The sequence below is a fragment of the Mesoplodon densirostris genome, chromosome X, assembly GCF_025265405.1.
Source record: "Mesoplodon densirostris isolate mMesDen1 chromosome X, mMesDen1 primary haplotype, whole genome shotgun sequence".
In the NCBI taxonomy this organism is placed as follows: Eukaryota; Metazoa; Chordata; class Mammalia; order Artiodactyla; family Ziphiidae; genus Mesoplodon; species Mesoplodon densirostris.
Window position 1 is genome coordinate 104,969,230 of NC_082681.1, and position 16,486 is coordinate 104,985,715.

At 36.9% G+C, this 16,486-nt stretch overlaps 1 protein-coding gene across 2 annotated transcripts in view; it reads right to left on the minus strand.

Annotated features, from left to right (window-relative positions):
* PRRG1 (proline rich and Gla domain 1) overlaps nucleotides 1-16,486 on the minus strand; it is a 148,783-nt gene that overhangs the window by 122,063 nt on the left and 10,234 nt on the right. The window contains exon 2 of one of the 2 annotated variants that reach the window (XM_060087893.1): nucleotides 2,145-2,188. The exons of the other annotated variant lie outside the window; for it this stretch is intronic. The gene's annotated coding sequence lies outside the window, so the exon portion shown is untranslated. The remainder of the gene's footprint in view (nucleotides 1-2,144; nucleotides 2,189-16,486) is intronic. 2 annotated transcript variants of the gene reach the window in all.

Genomic DNA, 16,486 nt, shown 5'->3' on the forward strand with positions numbered 1-16,486 from the left:
AGGCTCACTAAAAGACTGAGACCCAGTCTTAGGATTATAAAACACTTCCCCTCTCCCCACACCTTCCCACTACATCAGTAGAACTCTTGTATAATGAGAGGGGAATAAAACTGAACGAATAGCTCATCCCAGACCTTATTTAAGAACAAGTCCCTAGGAGAACCTGAAGACAATAGGGGAGTGAAAAACAAAGACATCAGCGGAAGGTTTATCCTGTCACCTACAGCTACAGTACATACTACACACAGTCTAACTTCTAGCCAGATAAACAACAAACTTCACACTAGAGGCCTATTTACCTCAGTTCCTATTACTCAGTACATGATGTCCAGTTTTCAACAAAAAATTTCAAAGCATAATAAAACAAAACAACCTAGTTAGATGAGACAAAGAAAACATGAGAACTAGACTCAATTATGGCAGAGATGTTGGAATGATCAATTGATGAAAACTTCAGCAGAGAAATTGGAAGTCTCAGCAGAGAAACAGAAACAATAAAAATGAAATTTTAGAACAACAGAAACATATAATTTCTGGAAAAATCACTAGATTGACTAACATCAAATAGATATGACAGAGGAATGAGTAAGTGAACTTAAAGACAAATCAACAGAAATTACAGAAGGTGAAGAATACAGAGAAAAAATTAAACAAAATGAACAGAAGCTAAGAGACCTGTTAAATGATATTATACAGTCATAAATAAATGTAAATAGAATACCAGATGAAGAGGAGAGAGAAAAAATATTTGAAGAAATAATGGATTAAAATTTCCCAAAATTGATGAAAGAAATTCGCAGATACAAAATACATGAATCAAAGCAGGATAAGCAGAGAAACCCAGCCACAGTACATAATAAACCATTGTAAGGCAAAGATAAAGAGCAAACCTTGAAAGCAGCCAGAGAAAAATGACATATCACCATCAAGAGAACAATGATCTGATTAATGCTTAACTTCTCATCAGAAACCATGGAAGACAGAAAGACTGGAACATCTTTAAAGTCTTGGGGGGAAAAAAAAGGAAATGTTAACCCAGAATTCTGTATCCAGCAAACATATCCCTGAAGAGTGAAAACAAAATAAAGATACTTTCAGATAAAAGAAAACTAAAAGCATTTGTCACTGGCAGATCACTATAAGAAGTGCATTTGCTGGCAGCAGACTTGCACTGTAAGAAATGCTAGAAGTTATTTACATGTAAGGCAAATGATACTAGATGGAATTGGGACACTCAAAAATGAATAAAGAGCATAAGAAGTAATAAATGGAGGAATAAATACAGAGGACTATATTTTGCTTTTTTCCTCTGAATTTCTTTATAAATCAAATAACTGTCCAAAACTAAAATGGTAAGTGTCTTCTGGAGTGTGTGTGTGTGTGTGTGTGTGTGTGTGTTTACATGTAACAACTATAACAAAAAGGACAGAGGTGTGGACCTATAAGTTTGTAAGTTTTCGATGTTTTACTTGAAGTAGTACATTATTAACTAATGTACTAAGTAGTACATTATTAACTAATTAAGTGGACTGTGAAAAGTTATTTTTGTATATTATAATCCCTAGGGCAGCTGCTATAAAAAGAGTACGAAAAAGAATAGCTAAAATATCAAAAGACAAAATAAAAGAGAATTCTGAAAACATATTCAAATCCTCTACAAACAAGGCAGGATGAAGAGAGGAAGGAAAAACAGAGAAGATGTGTAGAAAATAAAAAATAAAATATTAGGCCTAAGCCCAATCATGTCAATAATTACATTAAAGATCAATGAATTAAACACTCCAATTAAGAAGCAGAAATTGTCAGAAGACAAAAATAAAACAAACTACACAAGTCTACACTGTTTACAAGACACTCATTTTAAATATAAATACGCAGACAGGTTAAAAATGAGCAGATGAAAAACATACCTTGCAAAGAGTAATAAGCAAAAGGCTGCAATGGCCATTAACATCACAAGACAAATTTCAAAACCAAATGTATTACCAGAGATAAAGGAGAATGATAAAAGAGTCAATAATGATAAAAGAGTCAATTCAACAGGAAGGGATCAACCCAAATGTGTATGCATCCCATAACAGAGTTTCAAAATATATGAAACAAGAGTTGACAGAATTAAAGGGAGAAACAGACAATTCTCCAACCATAGTTGATGACTTTAACACTCCTGTCTCAGCAATGGATTGAACTAGAAAAAAAAAAAAAAGAACAATCAGCAAAGCCATAGAAGATATGCACATTATCAGCCACTTTGACCTAATATATATTTATAGAATGATACACCCCAAAACGGCAGAATACACATTCTTTTCAGATTTACATGGGATAGTTACCAGGAGAGATCATATTCTAGGTTATAAAACAAGCCTCAATAATTTTTTTCTTAAAAAAACCAAACCTGAAATCATATGGAGTATGTTCTCTGACCACAAAAGAATCAAATTAGAATACCATTTTAGGGCACACAGGACCACCCTCAAGTTTGTGATTCACCACGGAAGAGTCAACAGTAGGTTATACTCATGGCTAAGATTTATCACAGTCTAGGGTACAGAGTAAAAGCAGGAGGAAAAAGGTTATGCATTGGGTAGAACCCAGAGAGGTCACAGACCTTTTTATACATACTCTCTCTAGAGGCAAAATATAGGGGTATATGCAAAATACCTCTGCCCAGGGAAGAGCAGAAAGAGCAACTGAGTCTCAGCTTTCATGGCTTGTACGAAAGGCTGGTCATACAGGCATATCCTGTTACTTGACCGCCATGGTAACTGAAACTCAGGACCCCAACAATGAAACTAGGTACACTTCATCAATCTGGATGTTTGCACAAAGCAGTTCTGACAAACAGGTACAGCACGGTCTATTGCTCCTGGTGTTCAAAACTAAATCAACCATTAACATAAAAACATGCAGAGGGCCACATTCCCAGGGGTTAACCAAGAGTCAATCATGGTTCCAGGTTCCCTTAGAGACACAAAGGAGTCAGCAACCAGACCCCCTGTGTTAACATTTTCCTCACAAACACCAATATGTAAACCAGGAAAACACTACATATTTGGGAAGTAAACAATAAAACTCTAAATAATCACTGGATCAAAAATAAATTACATATATGCTAACTTCTCTTATGAAAAGGATCTGATAAATTGAAGGAGTATTACTGTATTAGAATAAAAATTATAGTAGTATGTAGTGAAATGTATGTGACTGCATTTGGATGAAAAGCTTTCAACAAAGGGAAACACACAAAAAACAAAAAATCAATTACAAGAGAAACTGGACAATATTTTGAACTAAATGGTAATGAAAATACAACATAAAATCTGTGGAATGCAGTTAAAGTTGTGCTTAGAAGGAAAGTTATAGCCTTAAATGTCTATATTAAAAAAGATCATAATGGAAAATCAACAAGTACTATACAGAAAATTTTTCAAAAATATATAAGTAGAAATTACCCTCCATGTTGTCTTCCATTTTTCCCAGATCTAATGCCAGAATAGAAATGTTTTTAGGTGCTTGTAGGGTGAAACATTTGGTTTCTTTGGAAACCAAAATATCACAAAATCTATGAGCAAGAGGGAACCACCTCCTGAGTAGGAATGTACCATTTAAAGTACACCCTAACCCTAACCCTGGTAGTCCAGTGGTAAAGAATCCACCTTCCAATGCAGGGGACGCGGGTTCAATCCCTCATTGGAGAACTAAGGTCTCACATGCCACGGGGCAACTAAGGCCACGCGTCACGACTACTGAGCTCGCGCACCTCAACTAGAGCCCGTGTGCCTCAAACTACAGAGCCCACGTGCCCTGGAACCCGCGTGCCACAACTAGAGAGAGAGAACCTGCATGCTGCAATGAAGAGCCTGCTCGCTGCAATGAAAAGATCCCGTGTGCTGCAACGAAGATCCCACGTGCTGCAACTAAGACCTGACACAGCCAAAAAAATAAATAAATAAATAAAATAAAGTACACAATTCTGAGTAGGCCCAAACACTGTGATTATTCTGTTTCCTACCACACTTAGAGAGATGTAGAGGCTGGGACCGGGGGGAGGGAGGGAGGCGGGAGGCAGGTATTAGGGGTCAGCTTTAGAATTTGTGTGGTCCTTCCAGTTGTATAAAAAGCCTTTCTGATGAGCAGATTTTAGTATTTTTGTTGGCCTGGCAATGTGAGAAAAGGGTAATTCCAATAGGGGCCTCACTCTGCCCAGAAACAAGTACAAAGGGTCAAAGGGTAACCCATGGTACATATAGGAGCCGAGTGTTTGGCCAGTGAGAGCCCCACTGCCCCACTGCGTCACACAAACATTCCCAAAGCAGCAACTCAATGGCTCACAGGGCCACAAGTATTACTAGTACAGCTATTAGGTTGGCTTGCCACACTTCCACAGATTAGTCTGGTAAGGAGATAATGAGCTCAAATGGATTCAGACAATTTATTACTTAAACACACAGCAAAAGCAGAATCAGCACAGTGTCAGTGTGCCAAGCCCTTAATCCCACATGCTGACATCAAACAGGAAGGGCCAGATGACAGATGTTCAAGCGATGTGTCATGCTGCTGTCAAGGAGCCACCTCTAAACTAAATCCAAGCAGTTTTACAGACTTACAGAGACACCTCAAGGGTACAAGGTACAAGGAGGAGACCCCTGCACTCAGCTGAACGAGGAGATGGATGAGAAATGGACTTATGACAGGTTCCCACGAGGGATGTTAGGAGAAACCACCTAGTGACGGCTCCTCACTGAGCCGCTTACCTCCCCTTGCTCCGGGAGGAACCACAGGGCATTTCGCCAAGACTTGAGTCAGACTGTGGTGAAGCATTGCCCACGTGGCCTGAATGAAGACGTGCAAGGTGGGCAGGGTGCTGCACAGAGAAGCTCTTCCACAATATGTTGATTTTATGTGCTTTTACTAGAGTGATATTCAATGCCAAGATTTCTGAAGCACTCACTAAGAAGTGATACTGAGTGTTTCAGCTGGGCCCTGAATTAACTGAAGGAAAGTCATGGAGGAGGACAGTAAGTGTGAAGTTTTTAATAAAATATCCTCTGTCACCTACCCATACAGGCTAATGGAATTAACCACTCCAAATACAAACACCCTTGAAGCAGGGGGCCTATTTGTGGGAGACATGTGTAGTGCACAATGAAGGAAGCTGTATACCAGCTATATGACTTCCCTAACCACTCACTCTTGGTCCTACAGAAAGACACTCTCAGGGTCTTGTAATATTCTGTGGTGTGGAATTAATGCTGCTCCTTCTGGTCAAACAGAATAAGGTCAGATCAAAGGCTGTGGTTCTAAAACAACCAGCGTACTATAATCAGCAGCATCTACCCCAGACAGTGTTAGAACCTTAGGCTGTAAACAAACCCATCTCAGAGCTCTCTGAGACAGTCTGCCTTTGTCCTGGCTAGCTGGGGAACCTACAACAAAATGAGTTTTGGGTTTTTTTTTTTTTTGAGCCAATGAATTAGACAAGCTTTATGTTGATTAAAGACAAGACAAGATGCTAAGCGGTGAACCAAAATCAAAACAAACACTGATGCACAGTTTTGCTAAGAGAGCTCTCTCTCTAGTAAGTTTAGAAAATGAACACTACGGTTATATACCCTTAAAATAAACAGTGAATTTAATCATTATAGGTAGCTTAAAAATATTGATTGTGGTCAGTGATCACACACTGTATGAAACTAACAAACTATTTAATATTCTCATTTTTTAAGATAGGTAGAGAACAAAGGTATTTAATTATGTTTGTGTCCCAACCGCTTACTGACAAATTTTCATCTTACAGTGAAATAACATATACTATAAAAATGATAATAACATCAAACAACTTTCACCTTTCACCAGACAATCTAACACTACATTTACCTTTTTTTTTTAACGTTTTTATTGGAGTATAATTGCTTTACAATGATGTGTGTTACTTTCTACTTTATAACAAAGTGAATCAGCTATACATATACATATATCCCCATATCTCCTCCCTCTTGCGTCTCCCTCCCTCCCTCCCTATCCCACCCCTCTAGGTGGTCACAAAGCACCGAGCTGATCTCCCTGTGCTATGTGGCTGCTTCCCACTAGCTATCTATCTTACGTTTGGTAGTGTATATATGTCCATATATACACCACTCTCTCACTTCAACAAAATGAGTTTGAATTACATTTCTTCAAATACAGATATGGACAGACAGACAGTAGATGGTCACATAGCAACTAAGATTTACCTATGCCAAAGTGGAGGCTAGATTTGCATTAACTTTTGGTCATCTTATAGTAAACATTTTGTAATAAAAATAATAAAATACTCCTTATAAATTTCTCTTTAATATGACTAAATGTAGGAAGGAAATGCTTAATATTTCTTTGCCAACATTATACACAGACAGCGTCTCACTTGACTAAGGCTGTTTGAAGACATTTCATATACAGTTTTAGACAAATGGGTCCCACACAAATGTGATGAAGGAAAAAAGAGAAGCAAAACCACATGCCACTGTAGTAATGTAACAGGAAAAAACATAACACTATCAGCTGAAGCCCAGTGACTCTAGCACAAGAAGGGGAAACCATGAATAAGCCCAGAGAAATAGGTAAGAGTTAACCGCACTGTGTCACTGGGCAGGCCTCCTGTGAGGACTGCAAGTAACAGGAAAAATAACTCACAAAACAACTTATGGTCTATTATCCAGCCAGGAAAGAAACAGACAATGGGGGAAAAATCTACACAAACCTTGAGAAAGTTCTATGGATGTGATAATCAGAGTACATTCTCTCACACATCATGCTTGAGAAAGAAATGTAATGAGAAAGAGGCCTCACTCTCCTGTCATCCCTGCTTGCATCGGCAAGGAGGAATAGAAGGTCAGCGGCACAGAAAAGCACCAAAAGACAAAACTTGTTTGGAGGGGGTGATGTAGACCACTGTTAGCCCCTTAAGTTAGGGGGTCTTAACTCTAGGTCAACACTGATTTCTCCAAAGCAGTGGCTAAGGGAACCCCATGTGGTCACATTCGTGATTATACTGAGGCTGCTTCTTACCCAGTGGTCTCTGTCCTGAATTCAGAGTTTCCTCCCCTTTAACAATATGAGACACAAAGGAGAAGCAGCAGATATATATACAAGGGGTAGTGGGTGGGGCGGGAAAGTTCTAAGACATTTTAGTTTAAGGTAGACAGTCATTTACATGACCCTGGATTGTCAAGGAAAAATTCTGCCTAAAAAATTCTGATGTAGCTGTGGGGATTGTCAGTGTGCAGAATGTCGCTGGTTATGAGAATTAATGGCATTATCCAAGGGCAAGGGCCAAAGTCAAGGAAGGAGTTTTAAGGAGTAAATAAGTGGGAGGTCGAGTAAGATGAAGTAGGTAAGTGAAGCCTTCTACTGGAAGTGGAGCTCATCATAGGATATCAACTACTCTTTGAGGGATACAAAGGAAAAAACATCCATTAAAACCCATCTTTTCTTCACCAGAAGACTAGATCTATCACTCAAATACTTATAGTCATCATCATGTTTTAATAGAAGGGTGCACTGGATAATCTCATTAATTCAACAATATTTGAATGAATAATCTCATTAATTCAAATATTTTTGAGCACCTACCGCATGCCTGCCACTGTGTTAAGCACAAAGAGATTGCCCTTTCTAACAAATTTACATAGTATCCTCTCATTCATTCATTCATCAATTCATTCAACAATCATTAAGCACCTAATGCTTGCTAGATCATAATGTTTGATGCTTGAAATGCACACATAGTAAGTGTTCAGTATATATTTTCTCTTCCTGAACACAAGAGTTTTACTGTATAAAGCTGAAAATGGAAAGAGGCAGCCCAAAAGCATGCTTCATGCAGTGGGGCCTCCTGAAAAAAGCTCCAAGATTTAGTGTCAGAGAGCTGGACTGGAATTCCAGCTCTACCACATACCCCAAAGTGACCTTGAGCTCTTAACCTCTCTGAACTGCAGTGTCCTCAGTATACAGTGGGGGTAAATGTCATATCCCCTACAAGGCAACAAATATAATAAAAGTAAAATGTGTGGTACAACACAGACGGGTTGTCATTGCTGTGATTATCATTATTAAGGAAGATAATCTGTGCAGTCAGGAGTTGCTTGAGAGATGAGAAGAAAAAATAATGTGGGCAACCTTCTGAATAATGAACTCACTATACTCCCGTGAAGGACAGGGTTGCTAAGAGTGTGTTTGGGTCCCAGAGGAAAAAACAAAATCCCATTCTAAGCAGGATTTACCCCAGTGCCCTTCCTGGTCTTCTGAAGGCCCTGATTATCTTCTTCCTCTTATCAGCCCCGATGAAGTACACTAGAGGCCACCCACTCTAGTGGCAAGGAGTCGCGGGGTGTTCAGAATCCTGATTCCCAACCCTAACCAGGCAGAGACCAAGTAGTCAAAGACAACAGAGATGCTCTGACCCCTGGCTAATGAGGGTGAGATTCTGGCAGAGAACTAGCACCAGTTCATTAGTTAAGAACTGAAATGCAAATGAGGAATTCAGACAGAAAAAGCAGAAGCCAACTCAGAAAGGTTAGGCATATACAACCTTTTAAGAAAGTAAAGAGGTCAGACTTTAGGGGTGGGTGGGGCTTTCTAGAAGCACTGTGAAGGGTGGTACCTGTAGGCTGGAGGCTTTCCGTATCTGTGGAGGGGCAGATCTGCGTTAAACACTGCTGAGAAATGACTGAGGAGACCAGTAAAAAGGATATGATTAGAGTTTTAGGAAAGAAGTAATGAACCCTGAACAAGGACAACAGAGTGGGGATGGACTATTGAAAACTCTGCAAAGGTCAATTCTGTAAACTAGGTGAACATTCAGAGTTGAGAGAATGAAATATAAAGAACATGTTAATAAATATGAATGTCTACCATTTGCATTTTAAGTTAAAGGAACTTTAAAATACAAGGAACACTAAATTTTGTATAGCTCTTATTAATGCAACAAAAACATTTGTATTTTCAGACTAACTGCTTATGAGCCTAAAGAAAGAATTTTATTTTTACTCCTCTATATAATAATATTTTCTTGACAAATCCTAGGGAAAATATGAGTGAGATACTGAAGTTTGATAAAATTACACAGGAAAGTAAATATACTCTTGCCAAAATCATTATTCTGGTCCCATGAGTAATACTAACACAGAGGAAAAAACTAGGACTATACTCCATTAACTTTTTTTCTGCAGTGACAGCAAATTTTAAACTAGGCATGTGTTTCTAACTTTGCCAGCTTTCTCCCTGAAGCAAACGTGTCAGAGAGCATTACTGTGGCAAGTTAGTCATATGGAATTTTTTTTTTTTTTTTTTTTTTTACAAAATGGTAACACATAACATTAGAAACCAAACCACAAAGAACAGGCTCTCTAGAGCCAGACTGGAGCACATACACAGAACATACAGTGCTTTGAGTAACAAGGTTTTTGTCACTCAAAAAGGAGGAGTTTGGTTACCTAGGATTCCAGGAAATAACACATATCTTCTAAGACACAAAGAAGGGAAAAAACAGAATGCAAGGAACTTATTCCAAGGCAGGAATATAAAATAGAATACATTTTCCTAAAGAAATCCTAGATTCTAAATTCCGAGGCACTGAAAAAACGTACCTAAGAAGCTCAAATTGTTATTTAAATTCTGGCCCATTTAACTGCCAAGACTTTCAAGAAGATAACGAATGCTATCAAAACTTCATCATAAGTATGTGAATGAGCTTGAAAAGAAGTATACCAGCTATTTCCATGCAATAATAGAGAAAGCAAAGCAACCACTGAGCATTTTTAAGAGCTCTGATTATCTCTGCCTTGTGGAAATTTATTGGACTCTCACTTCATTATGCTCAATAACATTCTTAAGAAATATTTATGTTTTTGCTTTACAAAGGGTAAAGCATACCCCTTTCACAGCAAAGGTGTTCAATAAATGCTAAATAAAATTTTGACATACGTTGTATAAAGCCATTTCTTTAAGAGACTCTAAGAGTCAACTTGCACTGACAATATTATTTCAAGGTTTTCAGGATAACCCAATCACTTTGCCATTGTAGGAAAGGTATTGCAATACCAAGAGGTTGTCTTCTAAACCCTGTGAAAAGGGAGAAAAATCAAAACAAAACCAGAGTCAGATATGGCAGGAATGCTGGAATCATCAGACCAGGAATTCTAAAATACTAAGAATAACATGCTATAGGCTTTAATGGAAAAAGTAAACAACATGCAAGAAAAGATGGATAATGTAAGCAGAGAGATGGACATTCTAAGAAAGTATCAAAAAGAAATGCTACCAATCAAAAACGCTGTAACTGAAATAAAGAATGCCTCTGATGGGCTCATTAGTAGAATGGACACAGGTGAGTAAAGAATCTCTAAGCTTGAAAATATGACAATAAACACTTACCAAAACTGAAAAGAATATCCAAGAACTCTGAGACAACTACAAAAGATGTAACATATGTGTAATGAGAATGCCAGAAAGAGGAAACAGAGAAAAGAACAGAAGCAATATCTGAAGTAATAGTGAGTGAGAATTTCCCCAGTAAGTGTCAGATACCAAACCACAGATCCAGGAAGCTGAGAGAACACCAAGCAGGATAAATGCTTAAAAACAAAACAAAACAAAGAAACAGGGCTTCCCTGGTGGCACAGTGGTTAAGAATCCGCCTGCCAATGCAGGGTACATGGGTTCGAGACCTGGTCCAGAAGATCCCACATGCCGCAGAGCAACTAAGCCCGTGTGCCACAGCTACTGAGCCTGTGCTCTAGAGCCTGCGAGCCACAACTACTGAGCCCACGTGCCTACCGCCCATGCTCCGCAACAAGAGGAGCCACCGCAATGAGAAGCTCGCGCACCGCAATGAAGAGTAGCCCCCACTTGCTGCAACAAGAGAAAGCCCATGTGCAGCAACAAAGACTCAATGCAGCCAAAAAATAAACTAATTAATTCATTAATTTTAAAAACCAAAAACAAAAAGTAAAAAAAAAAACAAAAACAAAGAAACAAACAAAAAGCGATGTCTAGGCATGTTATATTCAAATTGCAGAAAATCAAAGACAAAAAAATCTGGAAAGAAGCCGAAGGGGGACAAAAAAAAACTTACCTATAGAGGAACAAAGGTAAGTTGATCCTTGAATAACCTGGGTTTGAACTGCCCGGGCTCACTTATATGCAGATATTTTTCACTAGTATATACTCAAGTACCACACGGCCCATGGCTGGTTGATTTTGCAGATGCAAAGGATGCAGATGCAGAGGGATGACTGTAAGCTATATTCACTTGGATTAACCCCCACATTGTTCAAGGCTTAACTGTACATCTGACTTTCCCTCAGAAACGAAGCAAGCAAGAAGGGAGTGAAGAGAAGTATTTACAGTGTTGAGATTAAAAACAATCCACCAATTCAGAATTTTGTACCCTGAGAAATTATCTTTCAAAAGGGAAGGAGAAATAAAGACTTTCTCACACAAACAAAAACTGAGGAAACTTTTAGCCAGTAGATCTGCCTGACAAGATATGTTAAAAGAAGTTCTTCAGAGAGAAGGAAAACAATATAGGTCAGAAATAAGGATCTACATAAAGAAAGGAAGACCATTAAAAAATGAATAACTAAAGGTAATATTAAAAGTTTTATTTTTCTTATTCTTAAATGATCTAAAAGCTAACAATTTGTTGAAAATAATAGGAACAATGTATTCAATTATGAATGCTTATATATGTAATATGCTTTTGTATAAGTGAAATGAATGATAACAATGATACAAGGAATAGGAGGGAGGAATTTGGAATATTTTTTTATTATACGGTACTTGTATCACCCACAAAGTGAGACAGTATTATTTGAAAGTGGAATTGGATTAGTTGGAAATGTATATTTAGCAAATGTTAGGGCAACTATTAAAAGTTTTTTAAAAAAGCATAATTGATACGCTAACAAATGAGAGAAAATGGAATCATATAAAGTGCTCAATTAAAACCACAAAAAGGCAGTAAAAGTATGAAAGACAAAAACAGGAACAAAGAACAAGAGCAATAAATAGAAAACAGTAACAAATATGGTAGTTATTAATCCAACTATATCAATAATCCCTTTAAAATGTCAATGATCTAAATATACCAATGAAAAGACAAATACACGTTGTCTACAACAGGGGTCCCCAACTCCCAGGCCGCAGACCAGAACTGGTCTGTGGCCTGTTAGGAACCAGGCTGCACAGCAGGAGGTGAGTGGTGGGCAAGTGAGCGAAGCTGCATCTGCCACTCCCCGTCACTCGCATTACCACCTGAACCGTCATCCTCCTCCCACCCCTGTCCATGGAAAAATTGTCTTCCATGAAACCGGTCCCTGATACCAAACAGGTTGGGGACCGCTGGTCTACAAGAAACTCATTTTATTATTTTTTTTTAACTTTTTACTTTATACTGGAGTATAGCTGATTAACAATGTTGTGATAGTTTGAGGTGCACAGCAAAGCGACTCAGCCATACATATGCATGTATCCATTCTCCCCCAAACTCCCCTCCCATCCAGGCTGCAACATTGAGCAGAGTTCCCTGTGCTATACAGAAGGTCCTTGTTGGTTATCTATTTTAAAGATAGCAGTGTGTACCTATCAATCCCAAACTCCCTAACTAACCCTTCCCCCCACTCTTCCCCCTGGGGGAACCATACGTTCTTTCTCTAAGTCTGTGAGTCTGTTTCTGTTTTGTAAATAAGTTCATTTGTATTTCTTTTTAGATTCCACATATATGCGATATCATAGGATGTTTCTCTTTCTCTGTCTGACTTACTTCACTCAGTATGACACTCTAGGTCCATCCACGTTGCTGCAAATGGCATTATTCAGAAACCCATTTTAGATACAAAGACATATATAGATGAAAAGTAAAGGCATAGAGAAAGATACACCATGCTAGTAATTAATCAAAAGAAAGCAGAAGCAGCTGTATCAATTTCAGACAGAACTACTTCAGGGCAAGGAAAGTTGTCAGCGATAAGAGGATAATACCATAACATAATGATAAAGGGGTCGATCCTCCAAGAAGACATAACAATCCTCAATGTGCATGCACATAACAACAAAGTGTTAAAATATATTTGGCAAAACCTGACAGACCTGCAAGGAAAAGTAGATGAATCCCTTATTATAGTTGCAGACTTTAACACTCCTCTAACAGAAATGGACAGATCCCGCAGGCAGAAATTCAGTAAGTACATAGTCAAACCCTACAGCACCATCAATCAATTGGATATAATTGATATCTAAAGACTACTTCATCCAACAACAGCAGAATTCACAACTTTCTCTAGCTTGATGGAATATGCACCAAAATAAACCACATTCTGGAACATAAAACACAACCTTAACAAATTTAAAAGAATAGAAATCATACAGTGTCTGCTCTCAGACCACAATGGAATTACACTAGAAATCAGTTAACAGTAAGATAACTGCAAAATCCCAAAATATATGCTGATTAAACAACTGACTTCTAAACAACACATGGGTCAATGAAGAACTCTCAAAATAAATTTTAAAATATTTTGAACTAAATGAAAATGAAATGCAACTTACCAGACACTATGGAATGCAGTAAAAGCAGTGCTTAGAGGGAAATTTATAGCATTGAATGCATATATTAAAAAAGAAGAAATATCTAAAATTAACAATCTAAGGTTCCACCTTAGAAAGCCAGAAAAGAACAAATTAAATTCAAAGTAAGCAAAAGAAGAGAAGTAAAATAATATCAATGAAATTGAAAACAAGAAATCAACAGACAAAGTAAAACCTAAACCTGATTCTTTGAAAAAATCTTTAAATTTGGTAAACTTCTAGCCAAGCTAAGAAAAAAAAAAGACAAATTACAATATGAGAAATGAAATAATATATGTATAACTGATTCACTTTGTTATAAAGCAGAAACTAACACACCATTGTAAAGCAATTATACTCCAATAAAGATGTAAAAAAATAATAAAATAAAATAAATAAAAACATATGGATTAAATTTGGTTTAAAAAAAAAAGACATCACAACAGATCGCATGGAGACATTAAAAGGTTAATAAAAGATTATTATGAACAAATCCATGACCACAAATTTTATAACCTAGATTAAACAAACCAATTCCCTGAAAGAGTCAATCTGCCAAAACTTACACAAGAATACAGTATGAATAGGCCTATATATATTAAAGAAATTAAATCAAAAATTAATAACCTTCCAAAACAGAAAGCAACAGGCCCAGATGGGCTCACTTGAGAATTCTATCAAACCCCTAAGGAGAAATTATACCAATTTTCTACAATCTCTTCCAGAAGATAGAAACCAAACCAAGGGAATACTTCCTAACTCATGAGGCCAGAATTACCCTAATACCAAAACCAAAGACATTACAGGAAAAGAAAACTACAGACTAGTATCTCTCATGAACATACATTCAAAAATCCTCAAGAAAAGATTAGCAAATCAAATGCAACAATGTATAAAAAAGATTACACACCATAACCAAGAGAGATTTATCCCATGTATGCAAGGCTGATTCAACATTTGAAGATCAATTAATGTAATCCATCACATCAATAAGCTAAAGAAGAAAAATAACATGATCTTATCAGTAGATGCAGAAAAAGGACTTGACAAAATCCAACACCTATTCATAATTAAGAACTCTCAGAAAATTAAAAATAGAGGGAAACTTCCTCAATGTGTTAAGGATATCTACAAACAACCTACAGCTAACATCATACTTAATAAGGAGACACTCAAAGCTTTCCAACTAAGATAAGGAACAAAGAAATAATGTGCCCTTTCACCACTCCTTTCCAAGTTATACAGACTGGTAAGTAAGAAATCAAATGTTCACAGATGGCGTTATCATCAATGTAGAAAATCCAAAAGAATCAACAACAACAACAACAAAAAACCTCCTGGAACTAACAAGCAATGACAGAAATGTTGCAAGATACAACATTAATATGCAAAAGTTAATCAATTTCCTATATACCAGCAATAAATAAGTGGAATTTGAAATTTAAAATATATTACCATTTACATTAGCACTCCCCCCGCAATGAATTACTTATGCATAAATCTAAAAAAATTTGTACAAAATCTGTATGAGGAAAATTCCTCATAATTGTGACAAAAGATATCAAAGAACTAAATAAATGGAGAATTATTCCATGTTCATGGATAGAAAGACTCAATAGTGTCAAGATGTCAGTTTTTCCCAGGTTGATCAACAGATTCAACACAATCTCAGTCAAAATCTAGCAAGTTATTTAGTGGATATCAACAAACTTATTCCAAAATTTATATGGAGAGGCAAAAGACCTAAAAGAGTCAACTCAATATTGAGGGAGAACAAAGTCAGAAGACTGACTCAACCCAATTTACAGAATTACAATAAAGGTACAGTGATCAAGAGACTGTGGTATTGAGAAAGAACACAAATAAATCAATGAAATAAAACAGAGAGCCCAGAAAAAAGACACAAATAAATATAGTCAACTGATTGTTAACAAAGGAGCAAAGGCAACATAATGGGGCAAAGATAGTCTTTTCACCAAATGGTGCTATAACAACTGAACATCCACCTAAAAAAAAAAAAAAGAATCTAGACACAGACTTTACACCCTTCACAAAATTTAACGCAAAATGGATCAAAGACCAAATGTAAAATACAAAACTATAAAAATCCTGAAAGATAACATAGGAGAAAACCTAATTGGCCTTAGATATGGCAATGACTTTTAGATACAACACTAAAGGCATGATCTGTGGAAGAAATAAATTGATAAGCTGGATTTCATTAAAGTTAAAAACTTCTGCTCTGTGAAAGATAATGTTAAAAGGATGAGAAGACAAACCACAGTCTGAGAGGAAATACTTTCAAAATAGACATCTGATAAAGGAGTGTTATCCAAAATATACCAAAAAACTCTTAAAACTCAATATGAAAATTAACAAACTGATTTTTAAAATTGGCAAACAGTGACAGCTTTACTTCTTGTTTTCCGATTTGGATTCCTTTTATTTCTTTTTCTTCTCTAATTGCTGTGCCTAAAACTTCCAAAACTATGTTGAATAATACTGGTGAGAGTGGGCAACCTTGTCTTGTTCCTGATCTTAGTGGAAATGCTTTCAGTTTTTCACCACTGAGGATGATGTTGGCTGTGGGTTTGTCATATATGGCCTTTATTACGTTGAGGAAAGTTCCCTCTATGCCTACTTTCTGCAGGGTTTTTATCATAAATGGGTGTTGAATTTTGTGGAAAGTTTTCTCTGCATCTATTGAGATGATCATATGGTTTTTCTCCTTCAATTTGTTAATATGGTGTATCACATTGATTGATTTGCATATATTGAAGAATTCTTGCATTCCTGAAATAAAGCCCACTTGATCATGGTGTATGATCCTTTTAATGTGCTGTTGGATTCTGTTTGCTAGTATTTTGTTGAGGATTTT